The following is a 22,721-nucleotide window of genomic DNA, read 5'->3' as shown; positions in this document are numbered from 1 at the left end:
CAAATCCTTTCCTCCGCCCCCAGCCCCTAATCAGAAATACGGTCAGCAGCAGCATTTATTGGGCCTGGGAGAATTTCTTATGTTTGGCCCTCTAAGGAGAAGTAAATGCAGGCAATTATAGATGAAGTGATTTAACATGCCAGCGTTCCTTTTCTACATAAGTGGCTCATTGTAAAGAGCAGGCTAAGGGGCCAGAGCATGCTAAGCACCCTATAGCACTGCTGCTGTTATGACTGTGGCCATAGCAATAATTTTTGACAATGTCTTTAAATGGAATGTGACAAAGAGATTTTTTTTATTCTGTACCATATTTCTTGGATGGTATGGAAATGGATAGACTGAAAATATGAACAGCTCCACTTTCAGATGAAGAAAACCCTTTGCAACTGCTTCTATTTGCCAGCAGTCTCCATCTGTCCTCATCTGTGTGGGCTTCAAAATTTGTACTTAAAAGAATCTAATTAATACAATATTTAGCCAAAAGAATCTAGACAGCATATTAAAGTTAGTCTCTCTTGCTGTTGCCATAATCATCCTTTAATTTCTAGTAAAAGCAATTTGATTTAGCTTATCCTCTGCATGTATGAGTGAATATTGACTAATGTGTGCTGTGTTTTTTTTCACTCCGAGAGTGAAGTCTCACAGCATGGCAGTGGCTTTGCCTCATGTCAGCTTTGGACATGCTTCACACAAACACACATGCAGACACACAGGGCAGGAAACATGCACCAGACGCACAGTTGCAGACAGATCAACACACACACACACACACACACACACATACTCTCTCTCTCTCTTACACACACTCACACACACACACACACACACACACACACAAACACCCCTACACTATAACCTAACACCCCCATAAGCGCCTCTTCTGCATGCCTCTGCCATAACTAACTGGATTAGCCAGCCACAATCGATTTGGCACATGCTATCAAAACCAAACAGCCAATCTCCTCTCCCCCGTCCATCTCAGCACCCCGCTCTTTCTTCCCCTCTCTCCCCCACCTCCTCATCCTCCTTCCGTCTTTTGCACCGCGCCTGCTTTCCTTTCCCTTTCCTCACTCCATCTGTCCTCCCTTCCTCTCCCTCCATCACTCTTTTCTTAATTCACTAGCACTATTTCTCCACCTCTTCATCCTTCATTTCCCTCCATGCATTGCCCCCGTCCTTCCCTCTTTTGTCCCAACACAAACTATCAGTCCAAGCAGCCATGCTCTTCTTTTTAATCCCCCTTCCATTTCCTGGTTCTTCCTCTCCTTTCCTTTCCTCACTGCTTCCATTACTCATGACTCCTTCTTCAACTCGCGCCGTTCCTCTACCTGTTTTAGCCTTTTCACACATCCATGCTTCCTCACTGTCTTGTCTCCCCCCTCCCTTCCACCCATTGTCCTCTTACACCTGTCCTCTCCCTGGTCTCACACCCTTTTAGAAACTTTTCCTCCCTCCCTCTTTTCCCTCATCTGTCCTTCACCATGACTTCTCTTCCTGTTCTCCATCCTTCCATGCCAGTGTGCTACTGCTCCTCTCCTCCTTGCCACACATTCATCCATCCTTTCTTTCACTTCACCAGCCAAATCACTCTCTAACAGATGCCACACTCATTCAGTTGGTCTCCCAAGTGTATGGGTGTGTGTCTGAATGAGTGTCTGTTGTGTCTGTGTAATTATGCATGTGTGTGCGAGGGAGCACGTGTGGGCATGTGTTCATGTGTGTGTCTCAGTGGAACAGGCCTGGCCAAGGCTAATTGCTGCCTCCTACCTGGTGGTGACAGGCCTAATCAAGGATGATGAGCTCACTGCTGGTCTCTCTCTCTCCTTCTCTCTCACTTACTCTCGCTTTCTCTCTCCCCTCTTTTGGCAGAAAAATAGATAGACAGCCTCCAGTCCCCCATTATGGGTTGTTTTTGGAGAGGAGAGGAGGATGGGAGGATGATGGTGGAGAAGGGGGGGGGGGGGAGAGAAGGACAAGGCTTTTCATTTCAGCTCTCTCCTCTTAAGGGGACAGCATGGGAGCAAAAATTGGCCAGAGTGCTTGAGGGGTTGAGGTACACAGGTTGCAGCACAATGGGCCTATTCACCTCCTCTCAAATAGTGAAGAGGCCAAAATGATTGGATGAATGAATAAATGAATGAATAAATTTTGTTCCAGGGTGTTTTGGGGGCAAGGTGAGGAGATGGGATGAGAGGGGGTGTATATGCATGTGTGCGTGTTTGCGTGTACGAGACAGACTGTGTCACTGGCTTGAAGGGTATGGCGATCCAACAACTGCCTCTTGTGGTCCAGAACTGCTTGAGTCTTGAATTAGAATAATGGTATTTGGCCTCAACAGCACCATAACAGATGTGTGTGTGTGTGTGTGTATTTGTGAGTGCATGTATGAAGCTGATTGCAAAGTACCCAATACTGTATGTGTGGATGATGTGATAGCTCAGAATAACCCTACAAATAACAATTTTCATGCTTGTATGGAGTCACACAGTCTCTCTTTTGCCCCTCTCACTCTCTCTGTAAAACACTCATACACACAATTGCTGATATACCCCAGCATGCGTTTGTAACTTTATTGAATTCCTGTAGGACAGTTCTACTTTCACTTCACCCGTTCCCTTCTCAATAAGGGTCAGAGGTCAAGGTCAGGTGCAGGACCGGTTGGGATACAATATTGAACTTGACCTCGTTTGAGGAAACATCCTGGTGCCCACTGAAAACAAGTGTGGACATAATGTGGGGGACATTAAGTGATTTTAATTAATTTATTTTCAAATTTACTGCATTTGATAACCTGCTTAGTGTTTCCTCGATATCCTCGATAACCTGACAAAAAATACCACATATAATGATTAAATATGCACGTTTGTTCAATCAGTTAATCCATGTTCAATCAGTTGTAAATGGTTAAGTTTTTTATTTTAACAAATAAGTGACAAATGAGGCTTTTGTGCATTCCTCCAATTCACATTGTTCTTTTTATCGTAAAATATCTATTCCACTATAGATATATGTGTATTTTCCAAAATGTTGGCTTCCTGTTCTCCCAAAGCTCAGAACAACAGGACAGTGTTGTGCATGAAATGTGATCACACATCATTGAACAACTAATCAAAGAAGGAGAGTTCTTCACCTTGACAGCACCTTGTCATTCCTAGATTCTGACCTTGTTTAACTCAGCTAGTTCTGTCCCTTTTCTCTGTCAGGGCTATATTTGCACAAGAGTCATCATTATTAAACAGTTTCCGAGAGATTCGTGTTCAAACAAACACAAGAGATTTCTGCTGGGGAAACTTTAAAAAAAGCAATCGTAAAAACCATTTAGAATTTTTTCCAAAAAGATAGATTTAGTCAAAATCTGGAGATGTATCATTAAAATGAAGCATCTGTCATAAATATAGGAAATTTGGACAATTTCCTACACCCAGCCAATTCCAGCAGCTTAGGGTTTTTTTGTAGTTTTTCCAATATCTCATCCCCAACATCAAAACCTGGAAAAGTCCCATTCCCTTTTTTACACATGTTTTGAGAGTAAGATGTTTAGACCTTTAAAATGATAGCCATCAAAGCCTGTAGACCTTAAAGAAGTGGAGGCCTCCTGGTGCAAAGGACAGTTTCATCATGATGGATTTGGCTGGAAGCTCTTCACCCAAGTATATCTGTCATGTGTGGTGCTCGCTCTCTTGCCTTCTCTCTTTTTTTTTTCCCCATCTGCTGTTTATCTGTTGATCTCTCATTCTCATGTGCTGCTTTTCTGTCTTTCCTCCTTTTCCTTTAGCTTTGTTGTTCTGTTGCTATTTCTTTTTTTCCTATACCATTCCACCTCTCTCAACCCCCCCCCCCCCCCCCCCCCCCAGACCACCTTCCATTTTCTTAGCCAACATAACTCTTGCTCTCTGGGGCTTATTAAGTATGGGCAGGATTCACATGGATGGCTATCTTTAAGTATAGGCCACCCCTGCATATTGAAGTATTATCTGGCCTTTTTGAATCAAAGGTAATGGGTGATTGAATAGATCTCCATGGAGTGATTTGGTGGAAACCTTTAATTTATATTCCAGACTATCTCAGTTGGAAGAATATATTACTCATTCTGTGTGTTTAGGTGGCGTATGAAAAAGAGTGAATGTGGCATATGATGAGAATACAGAGAGTGGAATTTGCATGGATTGTCTACTGAGATTTGCCATAGTCATGACCTGGTTGATATTGTTTAGATGCCCCAAAATTACAGTCTTTCAGGCCCATTGGTTATTCTAATACCGTTTGACTGTTCTTAGTATCTTAACATACTAATCTAAGTTTTTAGCAAAATTTTCCCTGCTCTTTTCTTTTGCAGAAAACTGGGCAAATCAGCCCATTTGTTCTATCTGACACAACTATGAAATATTTCTTTGAAATATTTTCTGATAAAATGAGATTTCAATTAAGATTCACAACAGATACCACACTATAGCTCATTAGTTTCTGTTCCTTTTCTTGTTGTTGTTCTGTAATCATTTTTACTGTTTTAATTGTATGATTAATGCCCCTCCAGTGGAAGTGAATCATTTTTAGACCTAGAAGGACAAAGAAGTAATGTTTATGACCTAATCAAATATATGACTGTGGTTGTAATAAAAATTCATAATTTCCCCAGTGCATGATATTAAAGAGACATACACTTGGAATCATAATTTCTGGTTTGCGTATGAATAATGTGACTGTGGCTTTGAAGCTGGCCTGTAGATCATCAGATAATTTAGGAGAGACCAAGCAAGAATAGTGATAAGATGGCTTCACCTCTAATACACAGAGATGCTAATATGGTGACACTGTAAAGCCTTTAAAACAACTTACAATATCCTTTTTGTTTCATGCTAAATTAATATTCGGCACAATGACCATTTATCCCAAGTGAGTTATATGAAACCACATTTCGTTTTAATTGCTTTAGTATTATGGTGGTGAGCTGATATCACTAGTTTATGTCTGACTGTAAACATTGTTTCAATGTCATTTGTTTCTATAAACTTCTAGAAAAAGGTTTAGGTAGGAAAGTCAAGTGTCTTTTTCCATGATGTTAGAATTAAAAGAGGAGAATGGGTCAAGCATTTGAAATTTGGCTAACTCAGCCAAGGCCAAACAGTCAGCTTCTCATATTGTCAAAGTCGAGCATGTCTTAATAAATAAATAAATGAATAAATAAAATGAATAACCAAAGCAACTCCACAATACTTTAAACTTACCAAACTTATTTGAAATCTACCATGAAGAATTCAGGATGTAGATTTTTCGACAGCAATGAAACCACAGGGATGTCAGTGAAATGTATACTGCAGGTGCACATCAGTGGTTGCCCATGCATCTATCTGCAGAGGAGATGATGTGTGCACGGGCACATTAGGAACTTTTAGACCGTAAGGAGTATTTTTTGATTGTCCATGACACTTTGATTTACCTCCCTTTCCTCTGCAGCTTTCAACCAAAATATGGTGACAATATTAGATGTGGCTGTGGTTGTATATTTCCATGGTCAATAGATCTTTCCATTACTGTGAATCAGCAGGCATCAGGGGAAAGTATACAGTGGCGTTTTGCTGCAGCTCTCCCAAAGGACATAAATCTACCTTAGGATGAAGGTGCTTTTTCCACACACAAAAACGCAATCATAAGAGTATCAGAGCGGGAGGAAGGGGAAAGGTAAATTGGTCCAAATAGGAACTTAAAGTGCACTCTATTCCCATACATTTCACTGAGCTATTTTTGATGTGTGTAAAGTTGATGGTTGAAGACATTGACCGCAGTGAAACAGGCATTCATAGGAGTACTGGGTCTCCTCAAATATTACATTATGGAACACTCCAGTGATAATAAAACTTTCCTTTTTGCTCTCGCAGCAATAACAGAATCTAAACTGCACCGTACATGAAAGACCGCCGTAGCGTCATGTCCATCAAAACTAATTGATTCTACTATGTCTTCATTTCCAAAGAAAAACATGTTGGGCCGGTGAGAATGATAGAGGCCTTGATTTATGAAGCACGGAGATGTGGGTGTTTGCAGGTTTAGAGAATTTCATCTCGGATCAGCCTCAGCACTGTGGAGATAAAAAAAAAAAAAAAAAAAAGAGCAGGATTTGTACTTAAATGGATCATGTTTATAGCTTGTGTCTCAAACCACAGTGTGTGGGTGTGTGTATGTGTGTATGTCACTGGAGCTCAAATCGGTGGCCTGAGATAAAGTAACCTTGAATAGCTATCAAAAACAGACACTAATGATTCAGAGAGCTGTTTACCAACCGTCACCAACACACTGGCCTCCTCTTTCCATCAATGGAGCATGTGTTGTTGCTTGCACGCGTTTGTTTGTTGGTTTGAGCATACAGGCATAGGTGTCTATGGGTAAATGTTATGCATATGCATGGTTGCTTGCAGACGCCATTCACCACAAACAGACAAGATTGAATGAACTTAGAAATTAATGAAATAAAAGTGCTGCCTACGCAAAGATATTGTCTAGCCTCTGGCTAAAAGCTGGGGCCTCAGCTGTGAGACCCTGAAGATCCACTAACAGAGCAATTAATGGATGGGAAATGGAATTGTCAGCCTCAGTTAATGTTTCATGTGGTGATATAGTTAAAGAAAATAAACAATAACTGTTTGCCACATGTGAAAGGTTTAAAAAACTGTACAGAATGCTCCTAAGAAATAGAAAGTATCCCAAAGTACAGGTATATGGCAAGGTTGAAAGACACTAATAAAATGGAGGAAGTGAAAAGTGCCTGTAGTTTATGCAGGATCATTGGTTCCAACCGAGAACTTCCAAACTATCTTACAGTAAGTACTGCTACCAGCCCCCTCCCACCTCCCACCTCTGATACGCTGCCTCTGGCTGTGCTTTGTATGACGGAGACCAATAAAGCCTAAAGTACAGACGGCTATTCTTTTTCAAGTCAGCATTATGCCATAGGAATCCCGCACCTGCTTTCAAGTCCTCTTCCTCCGTCCTCTCTGCTGGGCTCAGCCTGTGTGTGTAGTGTCCGGCTGGGGGATGTGATAACTCAGCCTAAGCCCAGTCAAACCAGCTTAATTCTCCCTGTGTCAGAGTAAAGCTTCAGAATCGTCCATTTTATGGTTAGAAAAAAATCAGAATGTTCATTTGGCTTCCAGCAGCGAGGTGGGGCATCATCTAAGGCAGGAGATTCTCTTTTACTCCCTTTCCCTTGCTTTCATTAATAATATGCCATGCTATTGGTCTTGTTCTTTGGTTTGGCTTATATCCTTGCAGAAGTTCTTTCTCACTCAAACTTTCTTACTTTTTTAAATTTTTCTGTCTTTCTTTCCTTCTTTCCTTCTCTCCATCTGTCTACTGTCGACTGGCAGACATTAAATAAAGGATAAAGCTTTGACTGGCCTTTGCCAGCAGCTCCCAGCCTTGTGAATCCTGTCTGCCCATCAAATAATAGTAAAATGAATTCCTCAGCATTTGATTTAGTCATGTCAAAAGGCCAATGAAATGAACCTCCGTGACACCAAATCCCTCTGTGCCAGGAAAATTGAACTAAATTTATTTAATATTAACAGGAGCTTTTATATTGCATCTCCACACCCCCAATCCTCTTTTTTTGTTCACTTTGCAGCATTCTGCTTTGTGGCATCAGAGGATGTGTTTCTTTTTTGATAGGGCCTGAATCTTTATCCCTTTTAAGCTCTAGTTTCCACCTCATTATGGGGTGGATGAGGGAGGTTCTAGGGTGTTGGCTGTGTGAAGATCATGTTTGCAACATATCTGCATTACATCTAATACATCAGTGGTAAATACTGTAGAGTATGTGCTTGGTCATTGTTATCTATCTTATTTGACAGTATTTGCGACTGTGTGAAGTTGGGTAGTTTAGGGCAGTCCCAATGTACTGTATACTAATATACTATATAAACACTACACAATTTCTGTTTGAAAGACTTCAGTCTTTCTCGTGGGTTCCACTTCGACAATTTTACAACGATATTAAACGTGTTAAATGTGAGCACTTTGAGAAACCTAAAGGACTGATGCCTTATTTTTGCTTGCATGTCCATGTTCCTCCTTTCCAGGAGAGGCCTATTTAAAACAATTTCAGTGTAAGTGATAGGGGACAAAACCCAGAGTTTACTGTCCATATGAAAATTCATTCAAATGTTTGAAAGCCATAGTATGACATTTCAGAAATCTTAGTCAAATGCATCAAGTGGGGATCTTCCAAGGTTACAGTGTTTTTAGTGTAAATTTTACTTTTCTAACTGATGTCCCAGCCAAAACAATCAAAAAGGGGAATTTCATACTAAAAAGACAAACTTTTACCAAAGTCAGTGGGACTAGCATGATGACCTGTGAAAACATACATGATACACAATACATGGATAAGATCCAGGCTCGTTTTCAGAGCCGCTATCCTCTGAAATTAATGAATGCATGTTTGACTACAGGCCATGCTTCTCTAACCTCACCATTTGCCATAAAATTACATCTACAGCAAACTGAGCAATGAACACAGACCCCAACTGTCAGGAACAGAAGCAAGCAGAATTGAAATATCAAGCACTTGTTATTGGACCCTGTGTTCATTAGTGTCTACAGTGATTGAATTATCTGAAGCTACATTGTTGTTCAATAATTAGCTTATTAGCATGGAAACCACAGCACTGGAAAGCCAAGCAATCAGACCAACAATTAGCCATCAGCTTAAAGACAGTGAGATTGGGGGCATGCCGCAGTGGCAGCTTATGACAATAGTGGTCAACCCATTTCCATTACAGTCAATTAGTGCTTGGCATAATTTGATCTAAAGGCAAAGAAATCATTAAACAATGATGCACTGTGAATAACAACGGCATCTGTTTGAGTTTGCTCATGCTGCAGTGGCTGAAGAAACAGGTTACTTCACTTAAATACAACACTTGGTTGACTGAACATGTGGAGTCATTATTTATCTGTCCTAAGAATCCTAAAGAAACCTTTTAAATATAACATGTGGAAGCATGAAGCATGACAGTATTTCATTGTCATTATATATATTTAAGTCTTACGTAAATTAATTTGGTGTTCGTACGCATGATTCCGTTTTATAAATCTCATTGAGAAATTGGGAGCATATGCACAAGCCTCATTTCCACTCCTACAATTAGCCATAAATGGATGAAGACACTCCCTTCATCCATTAGTGCATACAAAACACTGTCTGTGCCACAAGCTCTCAGGAATGGCACAGAAACAAATACCAAAAAGAAGTGCAGTTTCACTGATTGTTGGTCGCATTACGAATGCGAGTTTATCAGTAAACTTTAGTACAAACTGTAAAGTCCTGTTTTGCTCTTAACTTCATTTGTTGGGACTATAGACGTTTTAATTAGGATATCAGACAGGTGTCTGAAATTAGTGTTTAGTAAATAGCAAAATAGTATCGAAACAGTTCATGGAATGACTCGCAATAAAAATAGGGATATAATATTAAACAATGCTAAAGGAAACATTGAGCACACAAACACAATTATTTCCGTTTATGAATTGTCTTTTTTTTTGTGCTGTGTAAACAGCAAAACTTATAATGATAATAATGAATGCAAGCTCCGTGAGGTTGGCTATTTTGTTTTATGTTAAATTCCGTGTCTCATCTTTTTTTCGCATTCTCACTTCACTGTATCTAACTTAACTTGCTCTATAAAACCACGTGTACACATGGCCAGAAGAATGTGTGAGGTGCTCACAGTCTCGTATGCATGATTTTTGTGTGTATGCATCATTTATACATCCGGCCCCAGATGTTGTTTTGTTTTATTTTAATTTTTTTTTCCCCAGTGGAAATGTACTGTATACTGTAAAACACAATGAGGAACATTTATTTCAAAAAGGACACATGGGATGATGTTCAAATCGAAAATGTATACGCCCCCTTTTTGTGGGTTTGGCGTCCATACAAACTGTAATATTCCCAAGTTTGGATTTAGCTCTGACTTCATTTTGTGTAAACCTGTATTGTGAAATGCCTGTCTCATCTGTCTGTGGGAATTGCCCTTCTAGGGCCTTGTCAGTGAGCCAGATCAAAACCATGGTGTGTTTTTTCTTCTGTCTGTGCACTTCTTGAAGTTTAAATCAGACTGTAAGCCATGTTGCTGATGTAAGCCCCCAGCCTGATCATAACTGAAATGCCAATTATTTTCTCATTGCTATAAAGCCTCATCATGAAGATCTCAAACACATCCACACACCTAATGAGGTTGAGTCATTCAGTATTGGTTTAAGGACCAGTGAAGATTGCACAGACGTAATCACATCTCTGAGAGGCTAATTTCTGTGAGCCTGCCAGGTCGGCATTTTGTTGTTCATAATGGTTTTTTTTTGTGCAGTGAAACTGCAACAAAAAGACTTATAACCAGCACATTACCTAGCGTTTCATAACAAGTCTGGGCACAGAAAGAAAAGTAGAGACATGCATAACAATCCCAAAGGGCTATTTCAAAACAAAAACTCAGCTGCATAACAATGCAACAAGTTACAAAGCTTTTGCATAGTACATCACAGTTTTTACGAAGGCACCCTCCAAATTGCACAATTCACTTTTCCAGAGTAGTTCATCTTACAGTTTGCCTTTTATTAAACTCACACGAGGGCTCATGCAAATGTGTTACGCTTGGAGGTACAACCAGCACATATCCCAATCTCCTGATGATTGTGAGGGATGCGTGATGATGCGCATTACTAATTTCACAGCCAAGGAATTTACTTTGCCCAGGGTGGAAGAAATCAATAGAGGAGCAGATAGTGGTAAGGGAGCATGCAAAGCAAGCTTCTGCATCTTCTCCTCGACTTTTTACATTGTTTTCCAGGGAAAGAAAAATGGGATGCAACAGTACTAATAATCAAACAATGTTTTAATTATATAAGCTATCGAGCAATAGAAAAGTAAGCAGTCAAAAAGACTACACCAGCATTAAGAACTGTGAAATTCTCACACGATTTCATTCAATCGATGGAATCGCTGTGATCAGTGAAATTGCTCATGGGGAAGTAAATCTGAAGAATTTTTTGGTGGTAAGTTCAGCTGGACCCATTAATTTGTGCCATCTACCAGTAGAACGCCATGTTGGCAGTGCTGACCTTCAAGCGGACAAAAAGCATGAGAGTCCAAAATGGAGGACGCTGTCGTAGCTTTTTAGCTGAGTTGCACCATATACTTTTATTAAACCCTCCACTGTAAAGAGCATGAACTGCTTCGCAGAGCAGTGGATTGAAGACGGATATGAGACAGAGTTGATGGAACAAATGAGTCTTGTGAATAAACTGTGACAACAAATTGTCTTTTTAGCAAACAAGCAATGCTAATGAGTGTGCTAACTGACAGTTTTCTGTTCGGTCAGTATTTTGATAGTAACTTTTTTGTATTATAAGTGATTGGTGTATATTTTGATATTCTGCCTTACAGATTTAGGAAGCTGTTTCATAATTGAAGTCAGAAGTCACATTTGGCTCACTGTGATTCAATGCGTCCTTGCTGTGATTTCTGCCTGTCCTTCAAGTGCTACTCTCACTGAGTAGTATATACTCCTAATACCTTGTTCAGGCTACAAGTTCTAGCAGCACAACTCTTTTCCATTTCTGCTCCTATCAGTTAGTGAACAGGCAGACCCACCAGATGTTTTTGCCAACAACATCTATCAGCAGCATGTATGAAGGTTTCAAAGCAGCCAGGATTATGAGAATAACAATGTAGGGACCATGTGGGTTGTGTACACCGGAGATTACCAATACTCCAAACACCTTTACACATCAATATGAACATGCCGCAAAGTTATTAAACTGGTTATTTGTTGGTTATTTAGAACACCTGGAGATTTGCATCAAACGAACCATATTGTGTGAACAGAACAGCATCTAAAGGTGCGGTCAGACCAGAAAGGGCAGGGTAAAATTTACTTGCTGCTCCTTAGTGCAAATTTTGACCTTCATTTAATTTCTCCTGAGATCAAACCCTTCTTTGTCAGTCTTCTTTCCAGGAGGGACTGGAGTTATTTAGGTTTGTGATTTGTGGGCTACCATTAGCATTCATACATTGATGATTTATAGAAAATGGTGATTAAAAAATAGTTAATTTTGGCCAAACCCTTTACGGTCTATATCCTCTATCCATGTCTCGAAACCGTCAAACATTTGTTGGATAGCAGCAATTTACAGATCACAGTTCAGCCGCACTGAACTCTGGACTAGGTGAATACAGTGAAGCTACTCACAACATGATGCTAGCTGCACCTCTTCATTCAAAAATTTATACAGAAACAGAAACACAAATGGGCAGAAACATGTAATCACACATGAATACATTTAATATATTTAAACTTAGAAAATATCCACCAGGAACATAAATTTCAGCAATCCCCCTCACACAAGAGGTGAGTGGGGGGCACTCTGTGGAGTCATCCAGGGGCCAGTGGAGGGATTGATTGTCTATTGGGAGGAGGATTACAGATGCCTGCCTTCAGCCTCCCACAGTCCAATTGGGTTTGTTCTGCCATGGCTAGATTATGGAGCTAAGTCTGAATGCATCATGTATCAACAGTTTCGCTGTGTTAAGAGCACCCAAATGACACCTCAGCAGAAGATGTGAGTGGGTAAGCAGCACACATGCAAGGATGCACACACAAATGTTGACACACAGCACAAAATCAAAAGCACACATATTGACACTTTGCCGTAAAAAACACTGTGTATGCACACACGCTCAAACACGCAGTCACACAGCCTATAAGCGGCTTAAGAGGAAGTGTATTTACTAAAGATCTTTTTATACACATACACACACACAGACACACACACATAAAATAGATATATACTGCACTGTCCAATTTTGTCACAGACTTAATTTAATATGTAGAAAATAAGCATGCACAAGGCAACATCCATATGTACAGAAGGGATGAACATAGGATGAAAACTATTTGTGATATGTTCAGAATGTTGAACTTCTACAACATCAGACATTTCACCTGACATTGTAATCATCCAAACACCGTCCTTTTGAATTGTTCCATTTCATTCATTACATACATTACATTACATACATTCAACAGTAAAAACAAGGAAGCTTCAGCACAGCAGGACAACAGCGGTCAGTGAAACATTGTTCTGCTACATTTGCTTAATCTTTGAATGACAACATGAAATTCAGTTATCAGACATGACAACATATGCCCTGAAATTTGTCTCTTGTCCTAATGTGTTAAAAATCCATTACAAACAAAGTGTAGCAGCAAAACGAATATGGGCAGCATTTCACGTATGATTCCCAAGAACCCCACCACCCAAGATATGGCCCTGGACATTTGTGCCCTGCTCCAAATTAGCAATACTCCACAGTGTAGACCACACTTCAAAACAGCAAGACACTCATAAAACATAGTCCTAATTGCTCTGTCACATCAGATTCTATGTCCCCAATGTATTTTATTGTCCCCCTATTAAATGCTAATATCATTCCAAGAAGTTTGCAATAATGTATCTCTCATTAAGGCCAAAACATGCCACAATAAGAGAGAGAGGAGCAATTAACTTAAACACACCTCCCCTATAGATTCGAGGCCCATGCCAAATGGCCTTAATAAGAGAGAAGAGGGAAAGAAAGATACCCCCCAATTTATTAAAAAATACTATGTCCATTAATGGCTCAGAGACTGATTTGCATAATTTAGCACTCCCTTCCCATTAGCAAGCATTATTTTCCCAGTATTTCTTTACACCCCTGGGTTTTCGTCAGGGCACAGACTATAAATCTATAATAACTTTGACATCACTTTGCAGGCACTTCTCAGCAAAAGGACATTAGGCTTGGCAGCAGACACAGTTGTGTGGCTACTCACAATGTGCCATTCCTCATGTCTGTTCTTTGAGTTGTATATCTGACCTAATTACGTTTGTTTATGGTGTGAGAATGTGTTTAAAAGCATCTCATTATTTAGTAAATGGCGGCTTTGCTTATAAATACCAAAAGGCCAAAGGAGAGGCGAGTGGTTATTTGGAAATTACCGTACATAAACCATTAATGTGATTGCCGTTTCCACTCATTTCCCATCCTTGCCTTTGTGCAGAATAGGACTAATAGCTTATGATCCCTCGTCTAAAATGCAATGTAACATCTAAATGAAGAAAACAAATAGCCATTTAGTAAATACAGAACAGGTGGCTTTCTCTCAATGGATCCTTGTCTTCCCAACAAATAGCCACTACAATGCATCTCTGAACACATTCACAGAACAGGTGAATGTGTTTACAAAAAAATGTGGCCCAAAACAGTGATTTTACATGTTTAGCAGAGGATTAAACTGAGTAGTATTTTGATATTTGACTTTATCAACGATCATCATCACTATTGCAAATGATTTTTCTACTGTGATTATGTCTCCACTGTGTTCTTTAAACCAATGCAGATTACACTGTCACCAGTACCCCAGGCATCCTGATACACCGAATCGTATTGAGTTGCTGTGAAATGAAATTCTGAATGGAATGGTGCATATTTTGAACCCCTCCGTGGATTAATACCAATATGATAAAAGAGAGCTTGCTCAAAGGTATCTTTAAGTGCCAGTATGTATGACACACCTAACCTTCCTAAACTCTAACCCTCAATTCTTCAGTCAATCTATGAAAAGAGACAGAACTTTGCAGCCGTCTGGGTCAAAGAAAGTGAGGGGGATGTGTCTTGGAGTGTTAAATATAGGCTATTCTCTTCTCTTCTCTTCTCTTCTCTTCTCTTCTCTTCTCTTCTCTTCTCTTCTCTTCTCTTCTCTTCTCTTCTCTTCTCTTCTCTGTTTAATCTTTCTATTCTCTTTCCTGTTTTATCTTTTTATTCTCTTTCCTGTTTTATCTTTCCTGCAGTTCTCTATCTCCAATGACTTACCACAATAGCCCCAGGAAGAATGATCATAGCATCTTAACAGACGAATAATTTAATAATATCCTCTGTCCCTACTCATTTGCCATGACATCATAGTGGCAATGAGGCCAGACAATGGACTGACTTCATAACTTTACACGCCTGTTATTTGTTTGGCAGCCTGAGGGGGGCAGACAAGACCTGTGGAAGCAGGCGTACTAGTAAAGAATCATTTCAGCACTTTTATGATGGATGCAGAGGAAATTTTATTTAAACCACACTTTTAGCTTTTGACTTCCCAAGTCAACGCAAAAATAAAAACAATTAAAATAATTCAATCCATTCCATTTCCATCAGTGTTTTATGAAGATATTTATTTTAACCACCATGTCATACAAGTCAGGGTTATGTTTGTCCCTTCATTAAACATGCAAATATTCAATGTTTAAAAGAATCAACACTATTATTGACGCAGCACAGCTACGGCTAAAAAATTGTAATGAGTTCATATCCTTGACAATATTTTGTTTTCATTATCTCTGTGTCTCTCATAGTGTCTCAATGAGTTTTGCTCACTCTCTTTGAACCAATTCACAGTCTCTTTAATTAAAGACTTAATTCTTCCTTTTACTTCCTTCCTTCTTTCCTTGCCTTTTTCACAAAGAATCAGTGAATCAGTCATCACACGTCTTTCTTCACCTAATCTCACTTTCTCTATTTTAAGTCAATGCTTACATATATACATTGTGATTATAGTATCTTATTATCCTTATATATATATATATATATATATATATATATATATATAATCATTCCCTTTTACAGTATGACTATGTTTGGGCTTTTAGCTATTCATGTGTCAGTCAGCACACACTGTAAACTCCCCCACTAACTCCCTGTGCTATGCCTTTACCTTTATTCTCCTTCTATTCAAAGATTTAGAATGGTAACTCTCATCACCTCCCCAGCGATAATACCCCCACAACCTCCCATCTCCACAGAAACACTGTCTCTTTTTTTAGCCTCATTATGATTATTGATCTGTTATGTTCGTGTCACATTATGAACCATATTAACCAATCAAATGTCAAAGACTGTGAGGAGATGTCATGTGATTTTCCTCAGTGGCCAATAGGCACCTGTGGTGAAATAATTGTGGTGATTACACTTCCTGGTGCACCTGTGTAGACCTGTTAACCTTTTGTCACTGCATGGCTAAGTCACCATGTGAACATTTGTGTGTGTGTGTGTGTGTGTGTGTGTGTGTGTGTGTGTGTGTGTGTGTGTGTGTGTAAATGTGCATCCCATCCTGTGTATGGACAACTTTGTGTACTGTGTAATTACTATTAAACAAATGCATTTGTATGTGTGTATGCATGTGCATGTGTGTGTTACATTGGAGTATAGGCAGTATTTACAGAATTGCTATCTTCTCCATGTATGTGTGTGTGGGCACTCTGGCCAATAACATGGTTGTGTTTGTGTATGTGTATCACAGTGGTGTCTACAGAGCACCTACTGAGTTGCTGAGCCCCAGTCTTAATTAAAGTTATAGATAGAACACAACATAGAGAGAGATCAGCATGAGAACAACCACAAACCCTCAGGTGATGACAGTATGGCATGCACAGTATATGTACTGCATGTTAACATGTAAGTTCATACTGCAACATACATGCCCTGTTATTGTTTAAAATGGCATGGATAAATACAATAACAGTGTGTATGAGAAAAATGTTGATTTCTTTGATGTGATTATACGCCAATTAATAAATACATATATAGCACATATACAGTACAAGTTGATTACAAGTAGAAACCTGAGAAACCTGAAATGCAAAACTTTGTCTTGATTATGGAATATTCCAGATGTAAGTCTACATAGGATACTTCATACTGATAAAACCTAAAAACATGTTTTTAGAAAATAGTTTATTGGTTTAAGTGTAGCAAAATCATGCACGAATATTCAGTTCATTCATTCACTTATTCAATGCTTTGCAGAGACACCACTAACACTAATTATAGCTTTGTGTCTGTTTATGTCTATGGCTCTGTCAGCTTTAAACATCTGGATCTCCAATTCCCCCAAGTCGATCTTCTCAAGCCCTGACAGATTGGACCTTGAGCATTTCTCAGCTGTTATCATAAAGTCTATTCAGACAGTTTCACTGGGGCATAGGTCCAGGCATTTGCTGGGTCACTGAAGAAAAGAGCATCATGCTAAAGTCACTCCAGAATTGTCTTCCTGATTTTTAAATTATTTTTTGTTTAGTTTGTTTGTTTTTTCAGCCTGTGGTGGTCTGCTCCTTGGAGGTTTTCAGTCCATCCTTGACCCAGTCCTTACATCCCCATGGCCTTATGCTTCCACCACTCTGCCTTTCTGGACAGATGGTATTAGGCGGGTACTGAGCACTACTTAGACAGCTTACAATTCAGGACAAAGACTTAAATTTTGGTAAAATTCTTAGAGGCCACTTTGCAAACTCAGTCAACGCTGTCATGTGCCTAGTATTTTGCTACTATACCATAAAGGCCAGACTGATGAAGAGCTACAGACTGTTGCTGCTTGAATGGCAGCTCCAAATTCCTTTTACCTCCCTAACTAAGACCTTTTTGTATTGTTACTGAGTCTAGACAGACCAGTCTCATACACTATAACTGTGTTTAGACAGTGTGCACTTGTCAAAATCATGTCCGTTCAACTGAACTGAATTTGTTACAGATTAAATCCCATCACATTCTAGAAACATTTCAATGTAATGTAATCAAGTATCCAGGTATTTCAGAAGCCACTAAACACTGTATTCACATATTAACAAAAATCTTCAAATAAAAAGATAAAACTAATTTTCACATCCATTGCTGATGTAATGGCCTAATTTAATTAGCTCAAAATCTCATATGCTGTAATGAAACACAATATCATCTTATAGAAATTCAATTTGCACCTATAGGCTGCAGAAAAAAGTAATAGTGAATAGCTTTTATCATTTTAACATATTATGTAAGAATCAATTCTTTGGGTACATTATTTTTCCTACTGCACTTTAGCTACATATACTGTGCCAGGTTTAGCAATGCTACTCCCAGGGTTTAAGAAGTGAGGAGCAGATGAGCAAAGAAGAAGTCAGGAGAACTGCAAAGAGATGGGAGCACTGCAACAAGGCCAGGCAGGTTGGGATCTCCCAGGGAGTAGAGGGAGAGTGAGAAGCCGGGCTGACGATGAAGGAATGGAGCAGCTGTGTGTGTGTGTGTGTGTGTGTATGTGCGTTGAGCATGCACCCATTTGTGCATGAGTATGTGTGAAGATCAGAAAGTGAATGAGCATCAAAAGCAGGGTGCATGCATAAGTGTTCATGCATTAATGTGTTTATGTGTAAATGTGTGTTACTGTAGTGTGCTGTCTGTGTGTGTGTGTGTGTGTGTGTGTGTGTGTGTGTGTGTGTGTGTACAGGCGTGCGTGCGTGTGTGCGAGCAACCAAAGCATTTTGATATTCCTATGTCTGTGTCTTCCGGCGCTAAATCGGTTGGGGGTTCAGACCAGTCTCATGCTGGCTCCCTCCAAGCGCTCACACTGCTGTTCAGCAATCATTTGTCTCCTCTCCTCTCCTCTCCTCTCTTTTCCTCTCTTCTCCTCTCCTACTGCCTGTCCAGTTTCTCTGACTCTCTCTCTACCCTCCTCTGCCACATGTCTGTCTCTCTGTTAACTGCCCCTGCTTTTCCTCTTCATTTTTTCTGGTCTCTCACTCACTCTCTCTCCCCCTGCTCTCCATCACACTCTGTTTTCACCACATCCTTTCTTTTCATGTGTGGATGGTGGATGCTCATGAATTTATGGATTTCTGCATGGGGGGCTCTCTTTCGAGGGAGACCAAAAATGATTTCACAGCCCGCTGTGTGGAATATGGGCTTGTGGAGGAACAGGGTGGGAGCTCAAAGCACCAGACAACTGTTTTGTTCTGGTCCATTCTCTGCCACAGAGGGAGTGGTCCACCTGAAATAGAGCATAAAGTGGCCTTTCTTATAGTAGAGGTGTGAGGAAAATGCCAACAACCTTGTTTTCTATTATGATTTTTCTGTTGTGTGCAGTAGTATTTGTGGTATTGGATGGTTTGACTTGATTTCATTCAGACTGTTATATTAAAAAGTGAAATGGATTTCATTTATACATATTTCAGACGATTTGGGGAACAAACATGGGAAATATGTCAAATTAATGAGACGGACAGATGCACAAAGGCTAAATGAAATTTGTGACTGAATAAATTGGATGTAACAGATGAGAGATATAGACAAACCCATAACAAGAAAAAACCAAAAACAAAAAAAAAACTAAATGGATAACACATAAATGGATATAAAGAAGATGTAAGCCTGAAACCTGCAATCTTTGATTTTTTTTTTTCACAACACTGAAAAATTATTATGATAAAGTTGAGATGATAGTGTCTTTTTCACTTTATTCAATTCAAATATTTGTGTCCACCATCAATATTCACTCTGTCTTTATATCTGGCTTTTCGGTTTAGCCACTATCCAGTCACTAACTTTGTGACTGTTAGCATACAGTCATTTTTTTTCTTTTTTTTTTTTTTTGTAATGAAATTATGGGCTGTAAAACCAAAACAATGACAGTTGAAACACTCTATAGAACTGAGAGTTGGATGAATATTCTTTGTAGGTTCATCGCTACATATTCACTGTTAATACAAAAACATTGATAGGAGTAGCTTAAAGACAGACAGAGAAATACTAAATACTTGCTAATCCATGTATTTTGCTTGTGCCTTTGACATTGCTCACGGCCCAATACACAAATTTGTGTATGTACAGGCATAAGTTCGAAAAAGAAAAAAAAAAAAAAAAAAGACTTAAACAAGACATTTACACTTAGGGTCACTGTTATGCACGTAAACCCAGTCAACCCAGGTGTTATTCAGCCAGTGTAGATGGTTGTTTTGATTAAAAGTGAAGCCTATCTGATTCCTGAGACAGATGACTAAAAAACGTGACTGGATCGTGCCCTGTGTTAGGGTTCAGTGGTGACACCCATTTGACATCACTCTGCTTGGCCCTCCAGCAACACACCCATAAAATGCAACCTTTCATATATACACCTCCTCGGAGGTGTTTTTAGAGATGACCAAAGATTATTACATGGATATTTTCACAGGAGGTAAAAAAATAATTGAAACAAATTGACTCCATGTTTTCATCCAACAGTTTAATGAATAGAGAAACAGGATGGAAAAAGCCTGCAGCAAAGTTCCTTATTTTTTTATTCATGTAGCCGTATAAAGATCGAGCCACCAATGTAGCTACAAACCTGCATTATAGAAACGATTACAGCAATGCCTATTATTTTTGGTAGTGCGGCTATAACCGTGATGTATTATGTGATTGTCCTTCAAAATCTAATGACATTAACAGCATGGAAGAACAAGTAATTTCATTTGTTCAATTCTCCAAGCAACAGGGAGTGAGATCTGGAGGGATGGAGAGAAGTAGAGACCAACATACATAGGAAAGGTGGGAAAAAGGAGTGTACCTTTGATCGACCAAACATACGGAACAGTACAGTTGCATAGCATTTATTTCAAATGAATTTTTCAGTATTAAAATGAAACTATAGATTTATCTTGTCATCACTACCTGAACTGAGAGAAGTACAAGTGGAAAAGGGTGAGTAAATTACTTCAGTCAATCAAACATTAAGACAGAGTGTAGCATTGGTTAACCTATTCACTTTTTGTTTGGCTGAAGAGATAGATCACGGCTGGCAGACCTGTTGCATCATACAGTGGCAAGAAAAAGCAGACGAACCATTTGGAAATGCCTTGTTTTCTGCATTAATTGGTCATAACATGTGATCTGATCTTCATGTAAGTCACAAGTGTAAACAAACACAATGTGCTGAACAATTAGAATCTTTTGTGTCTTCATTGAACACACTCATTAAACATTAATGGAACCTTTGGATTTAATAACTGGTCAAATCATAGCAACGATAATCAGAAAGAAGCTCTTCCAGTAGCTGCTGATTAGACCTGCACAATGTTTAGGAGGAATTTTGGACCATTCTTCCTACAGAACTGCTTCAGCTCAGACATATTCCTGGGGTGTCTGGTGTGAGTGGCTCTCTTTGGGTCATTCCACAGCATCTCAACTGGGTAGAGGTCTGGGTTCTGACTGGGCCAGTCCAGATGGTGAACTGTCTTTGTTTGAAGTCGTTCTGTAGTATATTTACTTTGATGTTGTCATTGTCATTGTCCTGCAGCATCAGCCAGCTTCTGGTGAGCTTCAGCTGGTGGACCGTCGCTCTGACATTATCTGGTAAGATACCTTGATTTATTTTCCCCTTGATGATGGCGAGCTGCCCAGGCCCAGAGGCAGCAAAGTCCTAAATCATGATGCTCCCTCACCTCTACTTTCACCTTTGGGGCGATGTTTTCATGTTGGTATGCAGTGCCATTTCTACATCATACACTACATGTTCTTCCCAAACAATTCAGCCTTAGTTTCATCAGTTGACATAACATTTTCCCAGTAGTGCTGTGGGTTGCTCTTTGGCAAACTTCAGGTACAAAGTGATGGGTTTTGTTTTGAAGAACTGTGGCCTCCCCTCTCTGTCCTGCCAGGCTCCATGCAGCCGTACACCATGAATTGAGTATGGTAGACTTATGAACAGAGATTTTAACCAGCTCCAAAGATTCCTTTAAGCCTTTAGCTGTTACTATTGGCTCTTTTTTTTTTTTTACCTCATTGAGCATTCTGCGTTGTGTCTTTTGATTCATCTTAGCTGGACGCCCACTTCTGCGGAGAGTTATTACAGCACTAAATCACCTCCATTTAAGGAGAGCTTATCTAATTGTGGACTGATGAATATCTAAACTCTTTGAAATTACTTTATATCCCGTTCACCTTTATGCAAATCAACAACTCTTGATTGTACGTCTGAGATCTCTTTGTGAGGCATGGTTCAGATTAGCAGAAGCTTCTTGTGGATAAAAAACTCCAAATGTTTGGTTGTTTTTAGTCAGAGTACCTATAACCCACACCTTCATTCTAGTTTTATTGATTGGACTTCAGACTCATCACTCCAGTTAGCTTTTGTTGTTCAAGGCTCGCTTATTTTTTCTTGCCATTGAGCAATCTGGACAAAAGATCAAATGACAGCCTTTTTGGGTGGAATCACAATCTGCAATCTGAATCATGAGTATCCCCACAGATTGGGTTAAACTCGTGTTTAGGTGGTCACATGTTTAGGTGTGTTTATGGTTGCCTGGACATACAGCCTGTCAACTCCCACTTCATCTTAAGGCTAGAGGCCGAAGTCAAAAATCTCATTTCATTTCATCTCTCATTTTATTCAGACTGGAAGATGTGATTTGTATCTTTCCTCCGCTTTAATGCTTCTTTCAGACATTTGTCCACTTGCTACTATTCTTTGTCCACAATTTGTCACAACCAATCACACGTTTTGCTTAGTATTCATTTGTGCAGTGCCGTTATTTATTCATTTGAAAGTTCAGTCCCTGCTAACTAGCAAGCCCAGTTCATTCTGCTTTATATTTCCCTGCCTTCATTTATTATGGTCTCTTCTAAAAACATATTTATCTAAACATAGCCCCTTTTAATTATGTGATTTGTTTGATTCATCTAAAAAAGTACATCATATGCCAAGGGAAGTAAGATTGTCTGATTGGCCAACTCTAACTTTAAGTTTGTGTCTGTGGCACACCAGGTGTATAGTCATCAGGCTTAAAACCAAAGCATTTACAAAAGCCTATATATTCCTCTATTTAAAAATGAACTGCTAAGTAAATACATAATATAT

General features: G+C 39.4%; 1 long non-coding RNA gene across 1 annotated transcript in view; it reads left to right on the top strand.

Moving 5' to 3' along the window:
• LOC139613258 (uncharacterized) overlaps positions 1–22,721 on the top strand; it is a 73,563-nt gene that overhangs the window by 19,203 nt on the left and 31,639 nt on the right. The window contains exon 2 of the long non-coding RNA XR_011686712.1: positions 21,162–21,217. This is a non-coding gene — a long non-coding RNA (uncharacterized lncRNA). The remainder of the gene's footprint in view (positions 1–21,161; positions 21,218–22,721) is intronic.

The sequence above is a fragment of the Trachinotus anak genome, unplaced genomic scaffold, assembly GCF_046630095.1.
Source record: "Trachinotus anak isolate AG129_WGS33_773 ecotype Australia unplaced genomic scaffold, CSIRO_AGI_Tana_v1 ptg000032l, whole genome shotgun sequence".
NCBI lineage: Eukaryota > Metazoa > Chordata > Actinopteri > Carangiformes > Carangidae > Trachinotus > Trachinotus anak.
Note: the sequence above shows the minus strand (reverse complement) of the source record. Positions and strands in the feature narration are given on the sequence as shown.